At 35.6% G+C, this 13,261-nt stretch overlaps 1 long non-coding RNA gene across 1 annotated transcript in view; it reads left to right on the top strand.

Moving 5' to 3' along the window:
- The window catches only part of LOC309842438, a 162,933-nt gene extending 150,992 nt beyond the window's left edge, over nucleotides 1-11,941 (top strand). The window contains exon 3 of the long non-coding RNA XR_014299645.1: nucleotides 11,758-11,941. This is a non-coding gene — a long non-coding RNA (uncharacterized lncRNA). The remainder of the gene's footprint in view (nucleotides 1-11,757) is intronic.
- The last annotated feature ends 1,320 nt before the right edge of the window (nucleotides 11,942-13,261 follow it).

Raw genomic sequence — 13,261 nt, forward strand, 5'->3', positions numbered from 1 at the left:
CAGTCCATATTTAACTGAATTACCTATCCTTCCAAACATTACCTTGGCATAATACCTGTTTTAATTCTTTGTAATTAAAAACTCTAATAAATATTTGCTGAATGCCTACTATGTGATAGGAAATTTGGTACACTCAAGAAGAACAAAAGGAGACAAACCATAAAAGAAGACTTATAAAAATTATTAAACAAGATAGAGTATTGAAGACATTTTGAAAGCAACATGTGGAAATATAAAAAGTTATTTCTGCAAAACATTGATTTTCTTGAGTTTGAGAGGAAATATAGTTTTAAGCATATTAGCATATACCTTATTCAAGGGGGAAAAAAGGTTTTCATTCTTATGAACCAAAGGTCTGTTTCCTACATTTGTGACCTACCTGGTGTCTGTATTAATTATTGTCTTGGAGAAAACTCATCTGGTGTGTGCTACAATATTTTGTAGAATCTAATCTCTTGCCTACAGAGAGAAATCTTCTTTGAATACAAGGTAGTCTTTGGCAGCAGCACTGAATATGACAAAGCAAATGCAAACTGGGTCTAATAGCTAAAGACTTTTTGACTTTTTAAGATGTTCAATTGAACATTTAAAAGGTTTAGTCTCATATCAGTTCTAGAAAGCCCTCCTGGGGCAGGCTTAAGTAACTATGCCATTAGCACTCAGCTGCAAATTGCCTATTAAGTCTGACTGAAACTGTAAAATTGCTTTTCACAATGCAAATTAATGTAAATAAGAACAATTGGTTACACATATCACAGGCTATCAAATTGTCGACAGATGATGCATACTCTCCCCCCCTTCTGAATTAACATTACTTTAAAGTTATATTTAGTAGGTCTTAACAGGCTTGGGTGTCCCTGTGATAAATTCCACAAATTCATTATAAGCAGTACATGTGTCCTATGTATGTTATCTATTATATGAAATATAAACCTCTTTATATCAATGTCTGAGGGCACTTATGCTCAGGTTTAGTGGATATATCACAAAATAATCCATTTAACCTTAGCTCTCAGGTTACAGTAGCATCTTTCAGTTACTAAACATTATTAAAAGCATTTATCTTGTTTTAACAAATGCATTGTAAGAAAAAAGTACAAGATTATAAAGAAGACATAAGTCTTCTTTGAATAGTAATGTGCACAGAAGAACCTTATGGCTATCATACTTATAATTATTATTTTGGAAATTTGCAAGTTATTTAACCTTTTAAACCCTTAGTTTCCAAATCTGTCAAATGAAAGTAGTAACATGCAACTAATGGAAAAAAAGATTTCATATTGTAATTGCAAAGCCAACTGAGGGAGACTTCTAAGATGTCAGCAGAAAAGGCATAGTTATGCTAAGCAAAATAAGTCTGTCAGAGGAAGACAAATAAGTGATTTCACTCATCTCTGGAATTTAAGAAACAAAACAGATGAAAGGTGAAGAGAAGGAAAAATAAAATAAGACAAAATTAGGGAGACAAACCATAAGAGACTCTTTACTACAGGAAACTGAAGGTTGTTGGAGGGGAGGTGGGTGGGGGAATGGGGTAATTGGGTGATGGGCATTAAGGAAGGCACTTGATAGAATGAGCAGTGGGTGTTGTATGCAACTGCTGAATCACTAAATTCTACCTCTGAAACTAGTAATACACTACATGTTAATAAATTTAATTTAAATAAAAACATTTTTAAAAAGCCATATTTTTAACCTTACTTCCATTCAGACGCAATCTGTGGCACCTTATAGGTTTCAACCATCCTCTGATGCACGTTCTGAAAAAATAGTCTTGTACCTCACACACAAAAAAAGAAAACACTCACTACCAACGTTTCTTTCCAACCTTTAAGGTTTTAGCCAAAAAATGAAAAAAAAATAATTTTAATAACTATTACAATATCTATAATTTGTCAATCAACAGTTATTTTAAGTACCTCCTATTATATCTACTCCATTTTCAGAGCTTCTCCTGTTTGTAGTTTCTTAAAATTAAGCAACTTAAAATTATTAATATTGCAAACAGACATATCTTGGGGTGGCAAAATTTGTTCCCCTACATCCCTTATCTGTCCTTCCATATATATTTTAAGAGGATTCTGGTTAAGTTGACTTGCACTAAAAGAAAAAGAGTAAAATTGGGGGTTGGTAATGTTTAATAACCTGAAGAAATTATTTGAGAGCATGGAACTGGGTTAAAGGTAAAATTGTATCTATTGGTAAAACAAAAGAAAAGCTATATTTTAAGGTTTCATGCTTGGGCATCATTATTCCATCTTCCGTGGTTTGGGGAAGATGATGTTCTGAGGACCAGAGATTCTTATTAAGAATCTATAGTAGGGTCAGTTCTTACATCTTAATAGCCTCTTAAAACATAAATCTTTAACATTTTTGCCCTTATTGTGACCCTTCTTCTAGTCAGGAATCCAGTCACATTACTTAGAGAAGGATTAAGATTTTTATAAAAGGTATGAAAAAAAAAAAAAGTCCTTTAGTTTTCAGCTTCCCAAATGAGGTTATGAGAAACCAATAGGGATGGCCTAGTGTGAAGTCAAGAATGGAGTTCATGTCCTAACAAAAGAATAGATTAGATTGGGAATGAAACTAAATTTCACATAAAAATTTTACTGATTTCAAGCTTTTATACCACTCCTGTGTTTAGTGAAAGGGCAGGCCTTGCCCTTATCTGGGAGTGCAACCATCCACGTCTGTCTGGTGTTGTCTACAAATAATCCAGGAGAAATGACAGACTGTGCCCAAGATGTACTATGTACTAACTGATGAACTGAGCCCGAAGGAAATACTTCCCAGAATTGTCCAAAACACCCCCTGGTCCCTGAACACTGAAAATGGGAAAAATTGAAAACCACAGGCAAGGCAGGGTTAGACAAAGCCCCTAGGTCCTTGGAGGAGACCACTCAGTGGTACTCCACTTGCCACCATTCTCACCCCCGAATCATATTACATTTATGCTATTGTAATTTCAAGGTAACATAGTAGTCCAAATACTGAGTTGGATTTACCTTCTGGACCCTATTCCAAAGATAGAACTTTATTGTTGGAATCCTCACTCAAAAACCCTCTTTAATGCCAAATAACTGTTTGAATATACTTTCCATTTTAAGCCAAATATTTTGTCATATGACATACTGACAGTACCTTTAGATGTTTCTGATTATTTTTTAAGGTAATTCTTTTTAGATATAATCCATTCTTGCTTTACCCTGACACTTCAATATTAAAGATATAGTCTGTTATTATGTTGTTATCTGGGACTGGTTAATTTTCAATTCTAGAGAATTTCCATTAGTCTCCCTTTATTAAAAAAAAAAAGTTTACTTTCCTCTGATAAATTTGGTGTTATTTATTCATACACAAAATTTGCTAATATACTAAAGGCAATTTCAAATAGTTTCATTCTCACATGTCTACCCTTGAAAGAATATCAAAACCTGAATCTAACCCAAAGAGTTAAAAAATGACTAATTTTAGCAAATGTGAAGCCAGTATCAAAGTCTGGGGCAATTTGCCAATTGATTACACATGTATCATTTTAAAAATAAAAAGTGAGCTCTGAAACATAATTTGTATCCATTTTTAATATAAGAATTGAAAATGATACTTTATCCTCTAATACTTAGATTTTAAGAAATGTAGAAAATTCTCTACAACTGTTTCTTACTCTGAAAATCAACTAAATTCAATTTCTACCCATTATTAACTAAATAATAGTCCAAAGTATTTTACATACAGCTGTATCTTATTTGTTTTTTTAATTTTATCTATTTTTCTTTGTTGTTTTGGTATTTTGTGATACCTCAGGTTTAGCTTATTGTCATTATTAATGAGATTTTTCTCTGGGTATTTAATTATTCTCCTGATGTAAACTTTATTTTCATATAATACATTTTTTGTATAAAATATGACAATACAAAGATAAAAAGTACAAACCAGTGATAATACTAATGCCCAGAGGAAAACTACTATTAATCAATATTCTATATTCCATATATTTATATAATATAAATGTATTCCATTTATATCATATAAATGCATATGTACCCATATCTTAATATACATCAATACATATATATGTATACAGGGCAAATTGAAATTAAATTCAACATGATGTTATTTTCTCTCCTCTTAAATACTTCATTTCTGGGGCGCCTGGGTGGCTCAGTGGGTTAAGCCGCTGCCTTTGGCTCAGGTCATGATCTCAGGGTGCTGGGATCGAGTCCCGCATCGGGCTCTCTGGTCAGCGGGGAGCCTGCTTCCCTCTCTCTCTCTGCCTGCCTCTCCATCTACTTGTGATTTCTCTCTGTCAAATAAATAAATAAAATCTTTAAAACAAACAAACAAACAAACAAACAAACAAACTTCATTTCTGTAACCTCCGATGAGACAATTAAGTAAATGTATGGCTTATGATATCTATGAAACCCCTAAATATTTAATACATTCATCCAACTACTATTATAAAATAACACAACATTGTGCTACATTTTCATCCAATATATGTTATATAAAAATAATAAAGTTTTCTGGGAGGAGCAAGATGTCAGAGGAGAAGGAGGACCTAAATGTTGTCAGGTTGCAGGAATTCAGCTGGATAGTTACCAGACAATTCTGAACACCTACAAACTTAACAGAAGATCAAAGAGAAGAAGAGAAGCAATTCTAGGAAAAGAAAAGTGACCCCTTTCTGGAAGTTAGGACATGCAGAGTAGTGAATCTGAGGCAATGTAGGGGAAGATAGACCTTGGGGGTTGGACTAGCTCCCAGCAAGTGGAAGAGCAGTGGAACACAAAATCAGAACATTTAGGAGTCTGTTCCACTGAGGAATGTTGCTCCAGAGTCTAAGTGGTGGGGGATGGGGGAGGAGAGCCCTTGCAGGAACAGTGGAGTCAAAGGATCTGTGGGGTCACAAGAAAGATCAGGGGTGTCTGAGTGTGGCAGAGCTCCCAGGTATCAGAGTGAGGAAGCTGGCTGCAGAGATGAAGCCGAGGAGATAGCTCTCAGCTTGGAGTTACCTTAAACCATGATCCAAGGCATATTCAGGCCACTGCTCTTTAAGCAGGGACCCCACAAGTGACAGATCTTGGGAGGTCCCCTCCTTCCTCCTCTGGAAGAAATGGCACAGTAGTGTGTTGCAGGAATCAGCTGGGTTTGGAGACATTAAACAGGGTTGTGTGCCAAGATAGAAATGCTTGGTTACAGGCCAGGTAAGCACAGAGTGCTTCCAGAGACCAAGGAGACAGGGGTGATTGATTGCTTTTCTCTGAAGTCACACTGAGGAGTGGGGCCTGGACATGTCAGTTCCTATAGAGCTGGAGATTGGAGGCTGCATTTTCATTCTCATCCTCCAAAACTGTATGGAAAACAGTCAAGGAACAAAAGTTTCCAAGAGCAAAACTGAGCAGATTACTTAGCCTGGCCCCTGGCAAGGGGGCTACAATTCCACTTTGGGCAAAGACATTTAAGAATCACTGCAACAGGCCCCTCCCCCAGAAGATTAGTAAGAACATCCAGCCAAGACCAAGTTCACCATTCAATGAGAACTGTGGAACTCCAGAGCTCTTTTCCATGATTCTTCAGTCTTTCAAAGTTAAATTTTATTTAATTTTATTTTTTTCTTATTCTATTTTGTTACTTTTTCCTCTTTGCTATTTTTAACATTTTTTAACTCTTTTATCACTATCTTTTTAAATTTTTTTTGAATTTTCATTGTCATATTCTATTCCTTCATTGTATTTAACCTTATTTTTTGTTTTTTGCTTTTTGTTTTTTTAAATTTGGGGATACAGTTTCTTCTAACAGATCAAAATATACACTAAATCTAGCACATAGCTTTGTTATTGTGTCCAGCCTGATCACATTCTTTCTTATTTTTTCTTTCTTCAACTAATTTCTTATTTTATCAATTCTGTTTTTTAGAATCTTTTTTTAATTTTCATCTTTACACTCATATACCAACCTTTTGTTGTGTTTACCCTTATTTTTGTATATATATGTTTTTCTTCCTTTAAGATTTTGGGAGGCAGTTTCTTCTAACAGACCAAAATACAACCAAAATCAAGTGTCTGGCTCTCTTCTATTCATCAGATATAGATATATAGATAGATATAGATATAGATATAGATATAGATTTATTTATTTATTTATTTTAGTTTTGTTTGTCCTGGAAGCTTTTTATTTCTCCTTCTATTTTTATTGACAGCCTAGCTGGATATAGTATTCTTGGCTGCATAATTTCTTGTTTAGTGCTCTGGATATACCATGCCACTCCTTTCTGGCCTGCCAGGTCTCTGTGGATAGGTCTGCTGCTAATCTAATATTTCTACCTTTGTATGTGTGTGTGTGTGTGTGTGTGTGTGTTTTAAAAATTTTATATATTTATGTATAAATATATATATGTATAAACTATATATATATATATATATATATATATATATATATAGTTTCATTTTGTTTTGGTTTTTTCTCTCTCTTCTCTCCCCAGTTTTGGGTCTCTTCCAATTTGGTTAGTATATATTTTTATGAGTTTGTTGCCACCCTTCTAGTACTTTGTTCTATCATTCATCTATTCTTATCTGGATGAAATGACAAGGTGTAAAAACTCATCTCAAAAAAAAAAAAAAAAAGAGGTAGTACCACCATCTAGGGACCTAATCAATATGGACATTAGTAAGATCTTAGATCTGGAGTTCAGAATAAAGATTATCAAGGTTCTAGTTGGGCTCAAAAAATCTTGGAAGATGCTAGAGAATCCCTTTATAGAATAACAAAATCCCTTTTTGGAGAATTAAAAGAACTAAAATGTAATCAAGTTGAAATAAAAAAAAAACTATCAATGAGGTGCAATAAAAAATGGAGGCGCTTACTGCTAGGATAAATGAGGCAGTAGAAAGAATTAGTGATATAGAAGACCAAATAATGGAGAATAAAGAAGCTGAGGAAAAGAGAGATAAACAACTACTGGGGAGGGGAACATCTGAGAGATAAGTAATACCATAAGGTGAAACAATATTAGAATAATTGGGATCCCAGAATAAGAAGAAAGAGAGAGAGGAGCAGAGGTATATTGCAGCAAATTTTAGGAGAGAATTTCCCTAATTTGGTGAAGGGAATAATCATAAAAATCCAGGTGGTGTGGAGAATCCCCCCTCAAAATCAATAAAAATAGGTTAACTCCCTGTCATCTAATAATAAAACTTACAAGTCTCAGAAACAGAGAAAATCCTGAAAATAGCTCTGGACAAAATGTCTGTAACCTACAATGGTAGAAATATTAGATTGGCAGAAGACCTAACCACAGAGACCTGACAGGCCAGAAAGGACTGGCATGATATATCCGGAGCATTAAACAAGAAAATTATGCAACCAAGAATATTATATCCACCTAGGCTGTCTTTGAAAATAGAAAGGGAGATAAAAACGTACCAGGACAAACAAAACTAAAATAATTTGCAAACGCCAAACCAGTCCTACAGGAAATATTGAAAAGGATCCTCTAAACAAAGAAAAAATTTAAAAGTAACATAGACCAGAAAGGAACAGAGACAATATACAGTAACAGTCACCTTACAGGTAATATAATGGCATGAAACGCAAACTTTCAATAGTTACCCTGAATACAAATGGGCTAAATGCCCCAACCAAAAGGCACAGTTTAATCAGATTTGATGAAAGAACAAGAACCATTGATATGCTGTTTCCAAGGGACTCATTTTAGACCCAAAGACATCTCCAGATTTAAAGTGAGGGGTTAGAAAACCATTTACCATGCTAATGGACATCAAAAGAAAGCTGGAGTGGCAATCCTTATATCAGATAAGTTAGATTTTAAACCAAAGACTATAATAAGAGATGAGGAAGGAAAACATAAGATAGGCCTATCCAATAAGAAGACCTAACAATTTTAAATACTATGGTCCTAACACGGAAGCAACCAATTATATAAGCCAATTAATAACAAAATAATAAAAAAAAAACCCCACATCAATAATAATACAATAGCAGTAGGGGATTTTAACAACCTCTTCACTGAAATGGACAGGTCATCCAAGCAAAACATCAACAAGGAAATAAAGGCTTTAAATGACACATTGGACCAGATAGACATCACAGATATATTCAGGACATTCCATCCCAAAGCAATAGAACACATATACGCTCTAGTGCACATGGAATATTCTCCAGAATGGATCGCATCCTGGGTAACAAATCAGGTCTCAACGGGTACCAAAAGATTGGGATGATTCCCCGCATACTTTCAGACCACAGTTCTCTAAAGTTAGAACTCAACCACAAGAGAAAAGTTGGAAAGACTCAAACACATGGAGACTAAAGAACATCCTGCTAAAGAATGAATGGGTCAACCAGAAAATTAAGGAAGAATTGAAAAAATTTGTGGAAACAAATGAAAATGAAAACACTACTGTTCAAAATCTGTGGATACAGCAAAGGCAGTCCTGAGAGGAAAATATATAGCCATACAAGCCTTTCTCAAGAAATAAGAATGGTCTCAAATACACAACCTAACCCTACACCTAAGGGAGCTGGAGAAAGTACAGCAAAGAAAGCCTAAACCCAGCAGGAAAAGAGAAATCATAAAGATCAGAGCAGAAATCAATAAAATAGAAACCAGCAGTAGAATAGATCAATGGAACTAAGAGCTGGTTCTTTGAAAGAATTAATAAAATTGATAAACCCCTGGCCAGACTTAACAGAAAGATAAGAGAAATGACCCAAGTAAATAAAATCATGAATGAAAGAGGAGAGATCACAACCAACACCAAAGAAATGCAAAGAATTATAAGAATACACTATGAGCAACTCTACGCCAGCAAATTTGACAATCTGGAAGAAATGGATGCATTCCTAGAGACATATAAACTAACAAAACTGAACCAGGAAGAAGCACAAAACCTGAACAGACCCATAACCAGTAAGGAGATTGAAACAGTCATCAAAAATCTCCCAACAAACAAGAGCCTAGGGCCAGACAGCTTCCAGTGCCAGGAAGCTGTCTGGGGGAATTTTACCAAACATTTGAAGAAGAATTAATACCTATTCTCCTGAAACTTTTCCAAAAAATAGAAATGGAAGGAAAACTTCCAAATTCATTTTATGAGGTCAGCTTCACCTTGATCCCAAAATCAGACAAAGACCCCACCAAAGAGGAGAATTCTAGACCTCAAACTCTATTACAAAGCTGCACTCAACAAGACAGTATGGTTCTGGCACAAAAACAGACCCATAGATAAATGGAACAGAATAGAGAGCCCAGAAATGGACCCTCAACTCTATGGTCAACTCATCTTTGACAAAGCAGGAAAGAATGTCCAATGGGAAAAAGATAGTCTATTCAACAAATGATGTTGGGAAAACTGGACAACCACATGCAGAAAAATGAAACTGGACCATTTCCTTATACCACACACAAAACTAGACTCAAAAATGGATGAAAGACCTCAATGTGAGTCAGGAATCTATCAAAATCCTTGAAGAGAACACAGGAAGCAACCTCTTCGACCTTAGCCACAGCAATTTATTTCTAGACACATTGCCAAAGGCAAGGGAAGCAAGGGGAAAAATGAACTACTGGGACTTCATCAAGATCAAAAGATTTGTCCAGCAAAGGAAACAGTCAACAAAACCAAAAGACAACTGAAAGAATGGGAAAAGATATTTGCAAATAACATATCAGAAAAAGGGCTAGTATCCAAAAAAATTTTTTTAAAGATTTTATTTATTTACCTGACAGACAGAGATCACAAGTAGGCAGAGAGACAGGCAGAGAGAAAGGAGGAAGTAGGCTTTCAGCAGAGCAGAAAGCCAGATGTGGGGCTCGATCCCAGGACCTTGGGATCATGACCTGAACTGAAGGCAGAGGCTTTAACCCACTGAGCCACCCAGGTGCCTCCTAGTATCCAAAATTTATAAGGAAATTATCAAACTCAACACCCAAAGAACAAATAATGCAATCAAGAAATGGGCAAAAGACATGAACAGACATTTCTGCAAAGAAGACATCGAGATGGCCAACAGACATGTGAAAAAGTGCTCCACATCACACAGCATCAGGGAAATACAAATCAAAACCATAATGAGATACCACCTCACACCAGTCAGAATAGCTAAAATTAACAAGTCAGAAAATAACAGATTCTGGCAAGGATGCAGAGAAAGGGGAACCCTCCTACACTGTTGGTGGGAATGCAAACTGGTACAGCCACTATGGAAAACAGTAGGAAGGTTCCTCAAAAAGTTGAAAATAGAGCTACCCTATGACCCAGCAAGTGGGTATTTACCCTAAAGATACAAATGTAGTGATCCAAAGAGGCACGTGCATCCAAATGTTTATAGCAACAATTCCCACAATAGCCAAACTATGGAAAGAACCTAGGTGTCTAGGTTCTATAAAAAATATATATATTTTTTTATCCTGTATGTATACCCCACATCCTCTTCATCCATTCCTCTGTTGATGGACACCTAGGTTCTTTCCATAGTTTGGCGATATATATATATATATATCCTATATGTATACCTCACATCCTCTCTCTCTCTCTGTGTGTGTGTGTGTGTATATATATATATATACACATACATACAATGGAATACTATGCAGCCATCCAAAACCCCCCAAACATTGCCATTTGCAATGACATGGATGGAACTAGAGGATATTATACTAAGTGAAATAAGTCAATCAGAGAAAGACAATTATCATATGATCTCTCTGATATGAGGAATTTGAAAGGCAGGTCAGGGTTTTGTGAGGGTAAGGGAGGGAAAAAATGAAACAATATGGGACCAGGTTGGGAGACAAACCACGAGACTCTTAATCTCAGGAAACAAACTGAGGGTTGCTGGGGGATGTGCGGAAGGATGAAGTTGCTGGGTTATGGACATTGGGGAGGGTATGTGCTATGATGAGTACTGTGAACTGTGTAAGACTGATGATTCACAGAACTGTACTCCTGAAGCAAATAATACATTATATGTTAATAAATAATAATAATAAAGTTTCCAAAAATACAAAGATATTAATTAGATATTTTGAGGTATATAATTTTCTTTTTAAAGAAAGATAATTGAGAAATTTTCTGTTTCACTATATTGGCTTGTCTTATCTGATAGAGATTCACTGACTTCATCCCACTCCATCCTTGGAATAGTCAGTTGGGGAAGTACCTCCAAATTGTTATATATACTAAACTTTCAATTCTTTCAATTTTCTTCCATATCTGGTGACAACTCTCCAAACTATTTTTTTCTTATTTTTCTCCCTCCTATTTAATTAGCTGTCACAGATAACCAAAACTTGACTATCTAGATCCCACTGGGATTCTCTGTTGTCTTTAAGCTGGCCTTTTTGTCAGGACATTAAGAAAGTTTGCAAGTGGAAGCCCAGTGATGTTGAAGGCCACACCACTGTAGCAGACCTGATAGGGACTGGTGTTTTCTTGGACCAGTCATTATCTGAAGCAGTAAGAAAGTTTGCTGAAATGCTCAGATATGCACATCCTTTTTTAAGGAATAACAATAACTGTGGATAACTGCAAAAACAAACAAACAAACAAAAAAACAATCCCATTATCATCCTAATTTGAGAGCTTCAAAAAACTCAATAATCCATGTTGCATAACCAAAAGATTTTCCATTACCAACCAGCATCTCAGAATTCACTGGACTGGTTATCCACACATTTCAATTACCAGCTCTTTAAAATAATATTTAATGTTTATATTTCTTTTTCCATTTTAGGTATATCTCTTCTAGGATGCCCAAATGCTCTGAAACCTCTGATCTTTGTCACCATCTGTGAAAGAATGCTTCAACTTGTTTTATAGGAACAACTCCAAGAGTCCTCCAGACACTATTTTTAGACCCTATTTTGACCTGCTCAAGAGGTTTCTGATCACCTTTGACTTGACCAGCATTAAATGATATTTGCCTTGAATAACAGAGGAGACTGACAAATTGAACTTTATGGGAGCCTAGTACTCCAAGAAAGCAGAAATATTAATTCTCCCACCCTTCCATATGCACACCTGTTGTGTTCTAGAAAATGCTAGCTGTCTCATCAGCTAACGAGCTAACTGCTAACTGAAAGGATTGCCCTTCCCTAAAATAGTCCCAGGAAGCTAGCTACACCTCCGTCCTTTTTTAATAACTCAGGTAACACCTTTCTCCTTTCCTCAAGTTTCCTTTGTTTATTTACCTTCATTAACGCCAGTCCCCTTCTTTTTTAGGCAATGTTCCTCATAAGTGAACATTATCCCTACTGTGACAACCTGAATGAAATGATCTCCTAGTGTCCAGTTCACTGCATATGATTTATGATCAGAAGGCCAAAGTCAATATATAGTTCTATATGCTGTTAACATAACCCTGAGATTATATTAGGTATTGCTTTGTTCTGCCACTCACTTGTCATGTAATCCTATCATAAATACATCATCTTCTTCTTCATGTATCACATTTGAAAAAAGTGACAAAGGAGTGTCTATTTGCCCAATGTACACAGACAATTATCAGATCCTTTCTGGCAGTCTAGTCCATAATACTAATAGTCACTCTTTATTAAATATGCCCTAAACTCCAAATCTTTTTAAAGCATTTTCTACTCAATTTTCATTAAAAAAAAAAAAAGAATTGAATCACTTTATATAAAATTGAAAGGATTAAGGATTTTTTTTTTCTGTCCCCACTCTTTTCAAAACCTGATATAAACACATTCCCTCTTACTAAGATCTTGTTTATAACAAAGCCACAATTAGCAAGAAGGCAACAGGTGCTAAGACTCAAGGTAAAAGAAGAGACTGAGTCACTTTCAGAGCAATAGCCAAAGACTGTTTAGTATCATAGTGCAAAGGCAACAGTCTGAAAGAGGATACATCTTGGCAGAAGTAAAAACAAATCTTGCAAATGAGCTAGCCACAAAACTGAAAGCATTCTAAATAGGCTCATTTTATCCTATATGTAGGGCCCAAATAGACTGCAAGTAGCCAGAAATGACCTAGAGTTAGAAGTTGAGGGAAATAAAGCACTCTAGGGCAGAGCAGAAGAATTAAAGAAACCGATGAGAAGAGGTTAAGGGCATTGAGCTGCTTTGCAGGTAACGAGGATGGTACGGAGCTTGGAGACTGATGGGCTCCAGAAGAGCTGAGATAACAAAAGTGAATAAAGTAGAAAAGCTATTTAGAAGCCCAAGTTCCCTGAGGACTCCTTATGAATAGGAAATTTCACCCCAAACCAAAGAAAGGCT

This window comes from Mustela nivalis (assembly GCF_964662115.1).
Source record: "Mustela nivalis genome assembly, chromosome: 10".
Taxonomy (NCBI): domain Eukaryota; kingdom Metazoa; phylum Chordata; class Mammalia; order Carnivora; family Mustelidae; genus Mustela; species Mustela nivalis.